The sequence below is a fragment of the Aythya fuligula genome, chromosome 11 (assembly GCF_009819795.1).
Source record: "Aythya fuligula isolate bAytFul2 chromosome 11, bAytFul2.pri, whole genome shotgun sequence".
Taxonomy (NCBI): domain Eukaryota; kingdom Metazoa; phylum Chordata; class Aves; order Anseriformes; family Anatidae; genus Aythya; species Aythya fuligula.
In genome coordinates, this window is record NC_045569.1 from 20,563,494 (window position 1) to 20,575,519 (window position 12,026).

Below are 12,026 nucleotides of genomic sequence, written 5' to 3' on the forward strand. Positions count from 1 at the left end.
ACGGGGGGGGCTCGGCACCCACCGCCCCCTGCCCGCAGCACACGCCGGGCTTTGCCTCTTCGTGCCCTTTTGGGTGGAAAAGGAGCGATTTGAGGGGTGCCCCCTTCGGCAGCGGGTGGGTGACTTCCAGACCCCCCAGCACCGAACGTGGTTGGGGGCTGGTGAAGCCCCTTCAGGGCTGCCCACGGGGCCCCACGGCGCCTCCAAACAAAACCCGTGTGTCCCCTGCCAGGTTTGTGCTTTTATGGTCTGCCTGTGCGATGCGCTGCTGCTTCTGTGTTAAAAAAAATAATAATAATATATAGTAATTTAGACAAAACACTCATTTCAGGGTAAAGTTACCCGTGGGGATGTGGGGAGACCTCCCTCTCTCCTGCTTTTTGGGGATGTTCTGGCCCAGATTCAGTGCCCCAGCCCCACGCCGGAGCCCATCCATCCCAGCCCAGCCCTGGATTTGGGGCGGTGCAGGTTTGGCAGTCTGGTGCCCCTCGTCCTGCCCATCAGCAGGACGTCCCCGCAGCACCCGCAGGAGGCTCCAGCTGTGTGAGGTGGGAGGTTTTCCCTTCCCCAAGGTGTCCCCAGGGCTGTGGCTCAGCACCTTCACTCTGGGGGACCCCATCGCTGCCCCTCAGTGCGGAGCTGGTTCGGGGTGCAGCAAGGAGCTGGGCAACACAGCTGGCTCCAGCCATAGCACGAAATCGGGAGCCAGAGAGGAGAAATCATTCGACGTGAGGGCCCTGACATAAACTTGATGGCTGAATCCACTTCAGACAGCGTGATAAGTGGGCTGGCTAACGATCCCTGCTGGGTTATGGCCAGTGCTGGCACGATGGATGCCGGCAGCGGGGAGCTCTGGGCGCCCTGCGAAAGCGCGGCGCCAGGTGATGATCCCCAAGCCAGGAGTCAATTTTCCTTAACCTCAGCTAATGCAGCTTTCTTGCCTCCTTGATTAGCAGGAGGATGGAAGTGTAATGAGCTCTCCCGCTGGTGCCAGCTCGGGGAAGGAGGCCCCTTCCCCCCCCACCCCGTGGGGTCCCCCTGACACCGCGCAGCGCAGCCCCGGCTCGCTCTGCCTCCTCGGGGAGGTTTTTGCCACCCACGTCTCCCTGCCCTCTCCCCAGCCATATCCAAGGAAACCAAAGCCCCGCTGCCCCCAGCAGCGCTTCCCCAGCTGCATTTCCAGCGCTGTGCCCCCCGTTATGTGCCCTGCAGTCCTGGAGATGTGCTGGGGCAGCGTGGCATCCCCCAGGCTTGGCTTTGGGACCGTGGGCTTAATTCCAAGCACACTGGTGCGGTGAGCAAGAGCTGCTTTTTCTGCACTTTTACCATAATTAGGGACTTTGCTAGAGGTCTGTGCTGTGAAGCAGAGCCTGGGTGTGACCCCAAGGCTGGGGGCTCTGCCCCTGCTTTGGTGCAGGTTGGGGCATTTTGGCAGCACCCCGATGGCCCCGCGCCTTGCCGAGGGGGCTGCGTCAGCGGGGGGTGATGTCAGCTCCTGCTCCCAACATCCAGGGAAAATTAGGGCAGCTGCAGCCTCCTGGGGCTGGCGAGGGAAAAAACAACCCTCTGCAGAGGGAGCCGGGGTCTTTCAGGGATGCCTTTCAGCTGTCTCCCCGGCCATGTGCACGCAGCTCCACTGCCACGCAGCCGTTTCCAAAGATGCCAGAAAAACAAACAAACAAAAAAAAACAATGTGGCTGTATGTGGCAGCATCATGTGGCTACGGAAAACACACTCGTCTCAATCATAAAGAAGAGTTAATTACATCTCCCCGCTCTCCCCATGCATTGAAGCAATTATAAACAGAACGAATCATTGCGAGTGCTGATAACCGTCCTCCTGCCCCCTCCCCGCTGCATGGCAGGGCACTACAAGCACGCTGGTGCTCGAAGCAGCTCACAAAAAGCAAGTTCAGCTCTCTTGGAAGATGGGGACACCTGGGTTGCCCTGAGGAGATCGTGGGGACACGAGGCAAAGTGCAGAGAAAGCCCCCCGGGTGCAAAGCTGGATGGGGCGCACGCGCTGCGACTGGCAGCCCTCCCGCGGGTGCACGCAGGGGCCTTTTGCAGCTGTGCAGATGGAATTTGGAGAGGGAATTTGGGGGCTGCACGATGGAGCTGGTAGCGTGCACCCCAAAAATCAGCCTGGCCGAGCAGACGGCTGGGATGCGCTCTCGGAGAGGGCTGGAGGCAGCATCAAGGTCACTGCTGCCACGCTGCCTGCTGAGCTGCTCCCGTCCCAGCCCCGGCGATGAAAAATTAATGAATTCCTTCCCCTTCCATCCACAGAAGCTCTGCCAGCTGCCATTTTCCCCGCGTCTCCGGCTCGTCAGATGTTTCCTTTGGAGCCGAGGGAGAAATGATTAAAAGATGGGCGAGGTGGGGAGGGGGGCAGCTGCCACCCCCGGTGCTGAGCCCTGGTGCCGCTGCTCCAACGGGGTGCAGAGCTGGGGAAAGGGCCCCGTGCGGTGGCTGCAGGTGGCTCCTTGGCCAAACCAGCTCAGTTTTGGGATGGTTCCCAACACCAGCGATGCCGCTCGGAGCCTGGGGTCTGCTTTGTTTCGTGGTTTGTTTTTTTTTTTTGTGTTAAAGCAACAGGAGGCTGCAGGTCGGGAGCTGGGGAGGCAGGGCGTGAGGGTAGCTAATCACGCACCGCCTGATTAATGCCTTCCCCTGGCTGCCTTCATTATTGTGATTACACTCTGGCGGTAGCGTAGCAACAGCTAATTGTTGGTTGGATGCAACGAGCATAATTCCCCGTATTAAAATTTTATTAAGACGTAATTGCATTCGTCTTGCAGCACTGGATGCTTCAAAGGCGCCGGGGCGCAGCAGCGGCGCTCCTCGCCTCTGTGCTGCCCTTTCGGAGCCTGGAGGACGTGGGGCTGGGGGGGGCACCGGGATTTGGGGGCAAAAACTCATGGGGAGGAAGGATTAGGGCTGTGGGTCCAATCCCCCGTGGCTGTTTTGCATTTATTTGCCCGGGTGTGCTCCTTGTGGGGAGATCGCAGCTTGGAGATGGCACGGAGAGCTTCTGGTGCCAAACCTCCAGTACGAATCCTGGCACTTTGAGGGATAAAAATGGGATTTTGGGGAGGGGGTGAAGCGCTGTGATACCTCAGCAGGCAGCTGCCCTCGGCACAACCTGTTGGTAAAGGAACCACAGCAGGAGCTGGCGGCCACCAAAAGCCCTTCGCAGCCGGGGCCGTGCCCCCGCTCCTCGAAACCCAGGGAGGGAAACCTTAAAGGAACTGTGTTTATTAACAGCGCGATCACATTTGGCATATTCCATCACTAAGTGGCCCTGGTACGTAGATATTATTCACTTAAGTAATCAATCACTGCCAACAAATTACAGGATACAGGGAACGAAATTAGCAAAATGAACTATGGATGTAAAATTCATTTGAAATTCAATTTAGGAGCAACATTAGCTTTCAATTAGTCTGCCCAACTGTTTGAGCATCATTTTGTCTATCAGATTTTTATATAAATGTAATTAACCTTTGCTGTTAAATTGTTGTTGATTTCATTGATATAATTATTATGCGGCTCCCAATATTTTGCTCGGCTGACATCTCGTTAGCTGCTGGCTTCCAATTAGGGCCGGTGGTGATTTCTGGGCCCACACGTGGGGTGACGGTGCTCGAAACCATTTTGGTGGCTGTGGTTTTGGTGGTGCTGGTGGTGTTTTTGGTGTTGTTTCTTTTGGTGGTGGCTCTGGTGGTGTGGGAGCATTTCTTTTTCGTGCCGTCTCTCGCCGTTTCCAGCCCCCCAGTGAGCTGCAGCGAGCCCTCAGCACTCTGCCCCTCAGCACCACGGTTAGAGCAGGACATTTTGGGCTTTTCTCTCTCCTACCTTTCCCTTTTTTACTGATACAAAACCAGATTTCTCCTTGATGGGCACCACAGCACGGAGAGACCCTGGCGTGAGCGCCCGTCCCAGCCTGGCCCGCGTGTCCTCACTCGGAATCAAACCAAATTCTTATTTTTTTTCCTCGTTCTTATTTCATTATTTATTTATTTATATTAAACCAAGTTGTCTTCTTGTTCGTGGAACCCACTGTCACTGGGATGTAGGCCTGTCCCTCGCTATGGGGGACGCCGATACTGATCTCCCGTGCGCAGCGGTGACGCTGCCTCCCCTTCCCTTCTGCCCACACCCCAAAACCCCCAAACCAAAATGCTGCCCCGCTTAGGGGACGGCGGGAGGTTATGGGTTTGCACCCAAACGAGTTAATTAAGGAGCAATAACACCCCACAGGCTCATTATAAGCACTCCCTGCCCCCTAAAGCAAAGGCAGGGGGCACGGCGCAGTGCGAGGAGGATGAGGAGGGACGGGCTGCGGCTCCCCAGAGAAACAGCACCGCCAGTCCTCCATCCCCTCGGGTTATTTTTAACAATTTTTCCCCCTTCAGCCCTATGGATTTTTGCCTGGCTGTCGGCCAGGCGCGTACCTGCTGCATTTGCCTAATTCTGCCCCCGTTGGAGCCGGGGGAAATTTTTTCCATTGACGTCAGCGGGAGCAGGATTGATCTCCGCGCCCGCACCGTTTGTTCCCGGGGTTTTAAGAATTCATTTCCTTCCTCCATCGCCGAAGACAGATAGCAGGCGAGGAGGGAGAGGAGTCCTCTAATAAGCACATATTAATACATGAATCATCTGCTTAGGGCCCGGGCCGGGGGAAGGCTGAGCGGGGCCGGGTGCTGGGCTGGCTGAAATAAAGGATTTCTCGGCAGCTAGTCGGGAACACGATGGTAATTGCAATGTAAATTTTTACCCTGGCATCAGGACCTCATCTTTTAAGCTCTATTTAAATGCATTATGCTACGGGGCCTCTGCCTAAACCCTTTATCTGGTAGTGGAGCAAGAGCATCCCTGGTATTTCTTCACAGCGCTCTTTGAGGACGCTGTTTACTTTCAGGTGGGCTGCTGACACGGCCCTTAAACAAGCAAGAGGAGTTCCTAGAAGAAAAGGAGAGTGAAAAACCACGTTTCCATCCCAAATCACGCAGGGGAAGCTCAGGGGGTGCTCGGCGTGGTGCCTCGCCGCGCTCCCTCCTCACACTGCCCTGCCCTAAGCGGAGCCACCCCGACCCCCCTGTGGGTCCGAGGACCCCAAAAGTGGCATTTCTGCAAGGGATGAGCATCTGCCCCATGCTCAGGGGATGACATCAAAACTATCCTGTGGGGTTTTGTGCCGGTCCCTGGTAGCACGGGGCTGCTGCTGGGTGAAGGGCCCTCAGGGCCGCAGGGGCTTCTTCCACCACAGCAGCTCCATAAAATGCATTTGAGTGAAAACCACAGCGAGATCTGGGCTCGTTTGTGATGGAAAATCTGTGGCAGCACCAGGCTGAGAGGGAACGGGTGGCACAAGCCCCTCCACACGCGGAGAGGAGAGGGGAGAAGCGATCCTCTTCCATTACCCAAGCGTCTCGCCCTGTTGTTTTTCTTTTCCCAGCGTGTGACAAACAAGGCTAACGAATCAAGCAGCCGAAGGAGGTGTTTGTGTCACCATAGAGATGATTTTTGGGCCAGCTCTGGTGCGGGGGGTCCTGCCTGAGGCCGCCAGCATCACAGCACTTGCGGGGTCCCCATGAGCGTGCCGTGCAGCGGGAGCTCAGCACCCCCAGCTGCACTTTTTCCTATTTTTTTTTTTTTTTAAACAAGTTTTTGCTTGTTTATGTGCTGCTGGTGAGGTTTGGAGCAATGCACGGGTGTCCCAGCCCCAGGGCTTGGTCTTGAAGGGGGGCTGCTGGGGCTGTGTTTGTGCTATGAAAGGTGAGGCCAAGGGAAATCCATTGCAACCACGGGGAAGGTCTCGTGGCAGTGCTGAGTTTTCTACTGTAAATACCTTCCTGGGTGTGAGTGGTGAGGATGGTGCTCTCATTAGGGCACCTGCTGGGTTAATTAACCCAGTTAATTTGCAACCAGGGGAAGGGCCAGTTGGTTTCACCAACCTGTAGCTCAGTTTGCAGGGCCCTACGGGACCGTGCGTGAGCCGGGCTGGTGGGGTCGGTCCCAGTGCGTGGCCCTGTGCTGCCAGCACGCCCAGTGCCACCAGTGCTCCCAGTGACACCAGTGCTCCCAGTGGCTCCAGCCCTGGGGCATCACAGCCCCGTGCTGCTTGATTTGGAGCTTGAGGTTGTACTTGGAGGAAGTTGGCAATACAAAAGGAGGGTTTTGCAAGGCGCAGGCTTGGGCAAGAGGTCAGAGCTTTGCAGAATGCCCCAGAAAGGTGCAAATTGGTGTAATAAAAATTAAAAAAAAAGCCAAAATCCAGCAAAATGCTGTCTGATGGGGCTGTGGGCATGATGCTGGAGGGGTTCATGTGCTCAGCCCGCAGAGCTGAGCCCGGGGCCTCGCCCCCCTGCCCGGGCCGAGGCAGGGCACGGACCCCCGGGACCCCCCGGGACCCCCCGGACCCCTCCCGGGACCGCTCCCGGTTCGCTCCGGCAGCGCAAAGGTTAACCCCACCGCGCCCCTCGTTCTCCCGCGCCCGCGCCGCCACGTGCGCGCTGCGGGGCGGGGGGCGTGGCCGCGCGCAGCCAATCCGCGGCGCCCACCCCCTCCAAACCCCGCCCCCTTCCCCTGGCCCCCGCCGCGCTCCCCCATTGGCTGGCTGCGAGCCCCGCCCCTTCCCACCGCTCTCGCGGGAAGCGTGGGCGGGGCCGCTCCCCCCCCCACACCCCCTCCCACCCCCGCCCCGGCGCAGGTAGCGCCGCGACCGGAAGGGCCGCGCGCTCCTATTGGCCGGCGGGTTCCCAACGCCCCGCCCACTTCGCTCCGATTGGCTGAGAGGAGGCGGGGCGCTGCTCCACTCCCTCCGTGCGGCCCCGCCTGCCCCGGCGCTGGGGTTCCGCCCGCCGGCAGGGCCCGCGGCCGCAGGTAGGGACCGGGACCGGGCTCCGGGGGGGGGAGCGGCGGGAACCGGAACCGGGACCGGAACCGGGGCCGGAACCGGAACCGGGGCGGCCCCGCGGGGTCAGCGCAGGCTCGGGGGCCGCCTGCCGGTGGCCGCTGAGCACCGGGGGGGGCGCCCGGGGCTGGGGCTGCCCCCGGGAGGGAGCCTCGGGGGGGCCCCGGGTACGGGGAGGGCACCGGGAGGGGCTGGGGGGGGGCAGCGGGGGGTGTTCGGGCTCGGGGAGGGGCTGGAGGGGGCGTGGGGGGCCTGGGGGAGGTGGAGGGGGGCGTGGGGTGGGGGTGAGGGGGGAGATCTGAGGTTTTTGGGGGGCTTTTGGGGGGATTTGGGGGCTTTTCGGGGGCTTCTGGGGCTTTTTAGGGCGTTGGGGAGCTTTTGGGAGCTTCTGGGGCTTTTTGGAGCTTTTGGGGGCTTCTGGGGCTTTTTGTGGCCTTTGGGGGGCTTTTGGGGGTGTTTGGGGGCTTTTTTGGGGTTTTGGGGGGCTTTTTGAGGTTTTGGGGTCTTCTGGGGCTTTTGGGGCGGTGGGGGTCTTTTGGGGGGGCTTCTGGGGGTTTTGGGGGCTTCGCAGGGCTTTTTGAGTTTTTTTGGGGCTTCAGGGGACTTTTGGGGGTTTTGGGGCTTCTGGGCATTTTGGGGGCTTTTTGGGGGCTTCTGGGGCTCTTGGGGTCCTAAGGGTCCTGAGCCCCCAGCGGCCCCCGGTGCAGGGCAGCACCCAGGTGACAGGACCGCCCGTGCCAGCCCCTCCTGCCCCGTGCTGCCCTTGGACACGGTGCCCTCAGGGCTCTTGCAGGCCCCGTGCACGAGGCCCTGCGAGATCCCCCCTAACAGAGGGGATTTGGGGCACCTGCTTGTATGGCAAAGTCCCCAAAACCCCAATAAACGTGCTTAGGGTGTGTGCGGGCACAGACCCGAGTGTCCTGGGTCCGTTTGGTTTCTGTGGGCTCTGAGGATGTGGGATGTGAACTTTTAGCTGATTTATTCCACCTTTTAGCCCAATTTTAACGTTGCAAATGGCTGGGAGCTGCCCGGGCAGGGCAGGAGGGAAATCTCTCCTCTGTGTGTGCTAATCCTCGTGGTGCCCGCTGGTGTCAGACACCAAAAAGTGTCGTTTGGGGTGGTGTTGGTAGGAATTGGGGCGTTTGGCTCGTTCCTTTAGGTGCAGGGCTTGCGGGTAGCTGATGGTGCCCCTGCTCGGAGCCTTTGTAGGTGTTAAAAAATGAGAATTGGAGCCCTTGTCCCCAAAATGAGCCGGGACTCCCCCAGCTGCTCCGTGCCCCTGCTTTTCGGGTGCATGGAGGAGGTCTCGGCACCACAGCTGTCCAAATCCTGTGGCAGCAGAGTTTGTGGCAGGCATTTGGACCAAAATATTCAGGTGAGGAGGACGAATCCTAAATTGACAGGGCTGATTTTGCCACCCTCACCAGAGCTGGCCGCCCCAGCTGGTGGGGTGCTGTGACAGCACAGGAAACTTTGGATAAAAATTTTGGATAAAAAAACTCGGATAAAGGAAATTTTGGCACTCGGGGGAGTTCCTGAACCTCCCCGCAGGTAATACCGGCGGTGCCTGCCAGCGATTTGGGTTTTTCTTTTTCCACCTTCTCAGTGGAAGCGTGCCCGGAGGAGGCCGCCCCGCTTTGTGTCGCGCCGCCTTGTTGCCCAGCTGAAAATTAGGAGGGCCCTGAGCTGATTAGCGGCTGGCTGCCGGCCCGGAGAGAGGGAAAGCTGGGCCTGGCAGCGGCTGACAGTAATTTTCTGTAAGACAAGTGTCCTCGGCTCCTTCGTGGCCCGGCTGCCTCCTGATCAGCACCGCCCCGGCCGTGAGGCTGTGGCGGGAGGAGAGCCAGGCACCAGCTCGTGCACGTGCGGAGGTAAACAAGGGGTTTGGGGGGATTACTTTGGGGAAATGGACCCAATTTTTCCACGTTTAGTGTAAATATTCCACGGGAGCAGCCGTGGGTGCTGGTGGTACTGTTGGAATATCAGCAGGGGCTGGGCAAAGCGATTTGCTCGGAGCTGGAGCTGCTCTTTGGGGTGGTTTTGGCCATCGGTGATTTTCTGATGTCTCCTCCTGAAAAATAATAATAATAATAATAATAATAATAATAATAATAATAATGACGACGAGCTGGATTTCACTGAAGTTAGGTCTACGTAGCTCTCTCTCTGAACATTTAATTGAGCTGGAAGATTAAAAGGCAGCTGCTGGTGGCGTGTCTCGGGCTGGTCGCTTTGCTGCCTGGCCGTGTGTTAACGAAGCGCCTTTCATGTCCGAAGCAGCCAGAGCTTCGAGCTCTCATTTCTGCTGCTTTCCACAGCAAGTTGACTCATCGCTTCTCGTGCTGCAGACCCAAAATGCCGGCAGATGTTCCCCTTTTTGTAACATTAAGATCTTGTGATTTTTTTTTTTTTCCTCCTCCAACACCAAAACCCAAAATGCATTTGGGAGGCTCTCAGCCCTGCTGACTGATGAATCCCCCAGGTGCCTGCCACGTGTCCGAGTCCTTCCTCGCCTCCCAGCCCAGCCCTGTGGTGGCTGATGTTTAACCAGCTCCTCTGGACGGCCCAAAATTGCTTCCTGGCTGCGTTTTAGATGGTAAATATTGAGCCTGAGCCATGGGAGATAAAATGCACGGTAAGGAGAGCCTGCAGAAGAAAGCTCGCTGCTGAGGCCAGAGGAAACGAGCTTTTAATTAGCATCTTATCTCAATTATGGCACCTTTTCTTTTTCCCTTGCTTACATTGCTTGTGTCATGGGAGCTGGAGGTCAGCTCCTGAAGGGGCTTTGCTCAAGCTTGGTGTTCTCCGTCCTGCTTCATGCCTTGAAAAAATGAAGGCTGTTACAGGGGATTGTGGCTTTTTTTTTTTTTTTTCACCCTGCAAGGGAAACAACTAAGCTCTCCCATCAGCAGATCTGGTGGGAGAGTCCCTGAACCCTTCCAGCGCAGGAAATGTGGCTGCTGTGTGTTTTTTTTGTCACCTTAATGGCATTAAGGTACGCAGGAAATTCCACAAGGCCTCGAAACAAAAGGATGGATTTAGCAGAACCTCTTGGAGCTGTTTGGAGGTGAAAAACCGGGAGTTGTGACTTGCACTCCTCGATGGCCTTGGAGATACCGAAGGGCAGCTTCACCTTTGGTAAGAGCGAGGGGAGGCTGCACAGGCAGCTTCGTTCCTCTCCGTTTTCTGTGTTCAAAGGGAAACCATTTCCTAGGTTTTTCCTGGGCGTGCTTTTCCCAAAGACGTGGTTTTGGTCTTTTCCTTCTTCTCCTGCCCCCGGGTGGGTGGGGATCCTCAGAGGAGCCCCGAAGCCGTCCTGCCCTGGGGTGGTGCGAGCAGAAGCCCCGTCAGATGGTTTCTATCAGTCGAAATAGCCAAGTGTCAGCCAAACCTTCAGCCCTGCTTCGTTAACAGCACACTAACGAGGTCACAGCCTGCAATAATGCCCAGGTCAGGGTCTGGCACCCAGCTCCTGTCGGGGCAGACCCAAAGGCTCCTGGACGGGCTCCCTGACCCCATGGCCACTACCCGCAGTTCTCAAATTCTCTTGGGATTTCCCTTTTTTAAAGATGAAGCAGAGCTGTTTGATGTAACCTTCACGTGAGATTTGATTTTTTACCTTTTGGCATTCCTCTTTCTCCGTTACGCTTGGAGCCAGTTGCCGTCAACGGGCAGAGCCCGGTTAATGAGCTGCCGGGGACGTGTCTAATTGCAGAGCACTCAGCGACCTCAGAGATGTCTACGTCTGAACGAGCAATTCTCACAGCAACGCTCTGACAGCAGGATTGAGCTAAACCCGGATTTTAGCTTGTGGTTTGAATGGAAAAATCACAGAATCAGAGAATTGTAGGGGCTGGAAGGGATCTCCAGAGATCATCGGGTCCAAGGGGTCTGTAGTTGTTTTTTTTTTTTTTTGCCTCCGTCAATTTGATTTACATTCCTGCGTTTTGGGAGGCAGAAAAAAAAAATACATCTTTCGCATGCATTGTTAAAAACGTCAGCTTTGCTTTTTGGGAAGTTGACAAATAAACCAGCTTGAAGTCAGAGCTCAAGCTGTCCCGTTAAAAGGTGCGTGAGGATGAAGCTGCGTACAGAAGGCTGCGTGTTATGTTGTCTTAAAGGATTTTATTTTTTTTTAAGTTCTTGCAAAAAAAAAAAAGAAAAGTGTTAACTGTTGTGTGAATCTCGAGGACGGATGGGCTCCTGCCATCCCTGCTGTTTGATGAAGGCTTCCTTCAAAAACCCTAAGAAGCTTTGCTCTCCTCGCGGGGCTTTCGGATGTCTCCTAATGAGAAACGTCAACAAGTGAGCTCGGGGCATCTTCTGCTGCAGAAAGGGAGACCTAATTCTGTGTTTTTTTTCTTTTTCTATACCGTTTCTTCGTGTTTCTGAGGACCCAAACCAGGTGGTGTGCTTCACACCGCAGGGCTGGTGGCTCTGCAGGTGAAGGTGGTGAGGGACGAGGCGTCTGGGGAAGAAAAGGGAGGCCAGCATCACTCCTGTGGTTGTGGGTTTTTTTAATCCATTTTGAAGTCGAGCTGTGCACCTCTCTTCCATCCTGTTCCTGTGATGGGTTTTGAGTGTTTCTATTTTTTTTTCCCCATGGAGCTGCCACACAGGAGGTGAATTTAGACAAAATCTTGGTTGCTCGCCAGCCCCAGAGCTTAGGTGTCGGAGCCGTGCCTGCTCCCCCCCCCGACAGCCAAGTTCCTCCCGGGATTAGGGGCTCCTTGCTCTGCTTTTCCTGCAGTCACTGTTCTTCCAGACAAATTTGAATTTCCGAGGAAGAGAAACTGCAAAAAACCTGTCAGCGAAGCTCGTCGCTTTTGGGTGGGTGGCAGGAAGAGCTCCGTCGTGCTCTGCCATATGTTGCTGCTAACTTCAGGCTGCTTTTAGGATTACAGAGCGGTAATCCCCGTGGCCTGGCGTGACCGGGACCCCAAGAGGACAGCGTGGGGGTGGTGTGGGTATATGGGGCACCCCTTAATGTCCCCAGCCCCGAGGATGCTGCTGGGGCTGCCCCATGGCTGGAGCTCACCCCAATTCTCCTGGGGCTGTGCTCCATCATCTCCTGCAAGTTTTTGGCTTTTAGGTTGTGCCCAGGACCC

General features: G+C 56.6%; 1 protein-coding gene across 2 annotated transcripts in view; it reads left to right on the plus strand.

The window, feature by feature from the left end:
• Positions 1-6,852: 6,852 nt before the first annotated feature.
• The window catches only part of GLCE (glucuronic acid epimerase), a 44,068-nt gene continuing 38,894 nt past the window's right edge, over positions 6,853-12,026 (plus strand). For both annotated transcript variants that reach the window (XR_004253777.1, XM_032195018.1), the window contains exon 1: positions 6,853-6,887. The gene's annotated coding sequence lies outside the window, so the exon portion shown is untranslated. The remainder of the gene's footprint in view (positions 6,888-12,026) is intronic.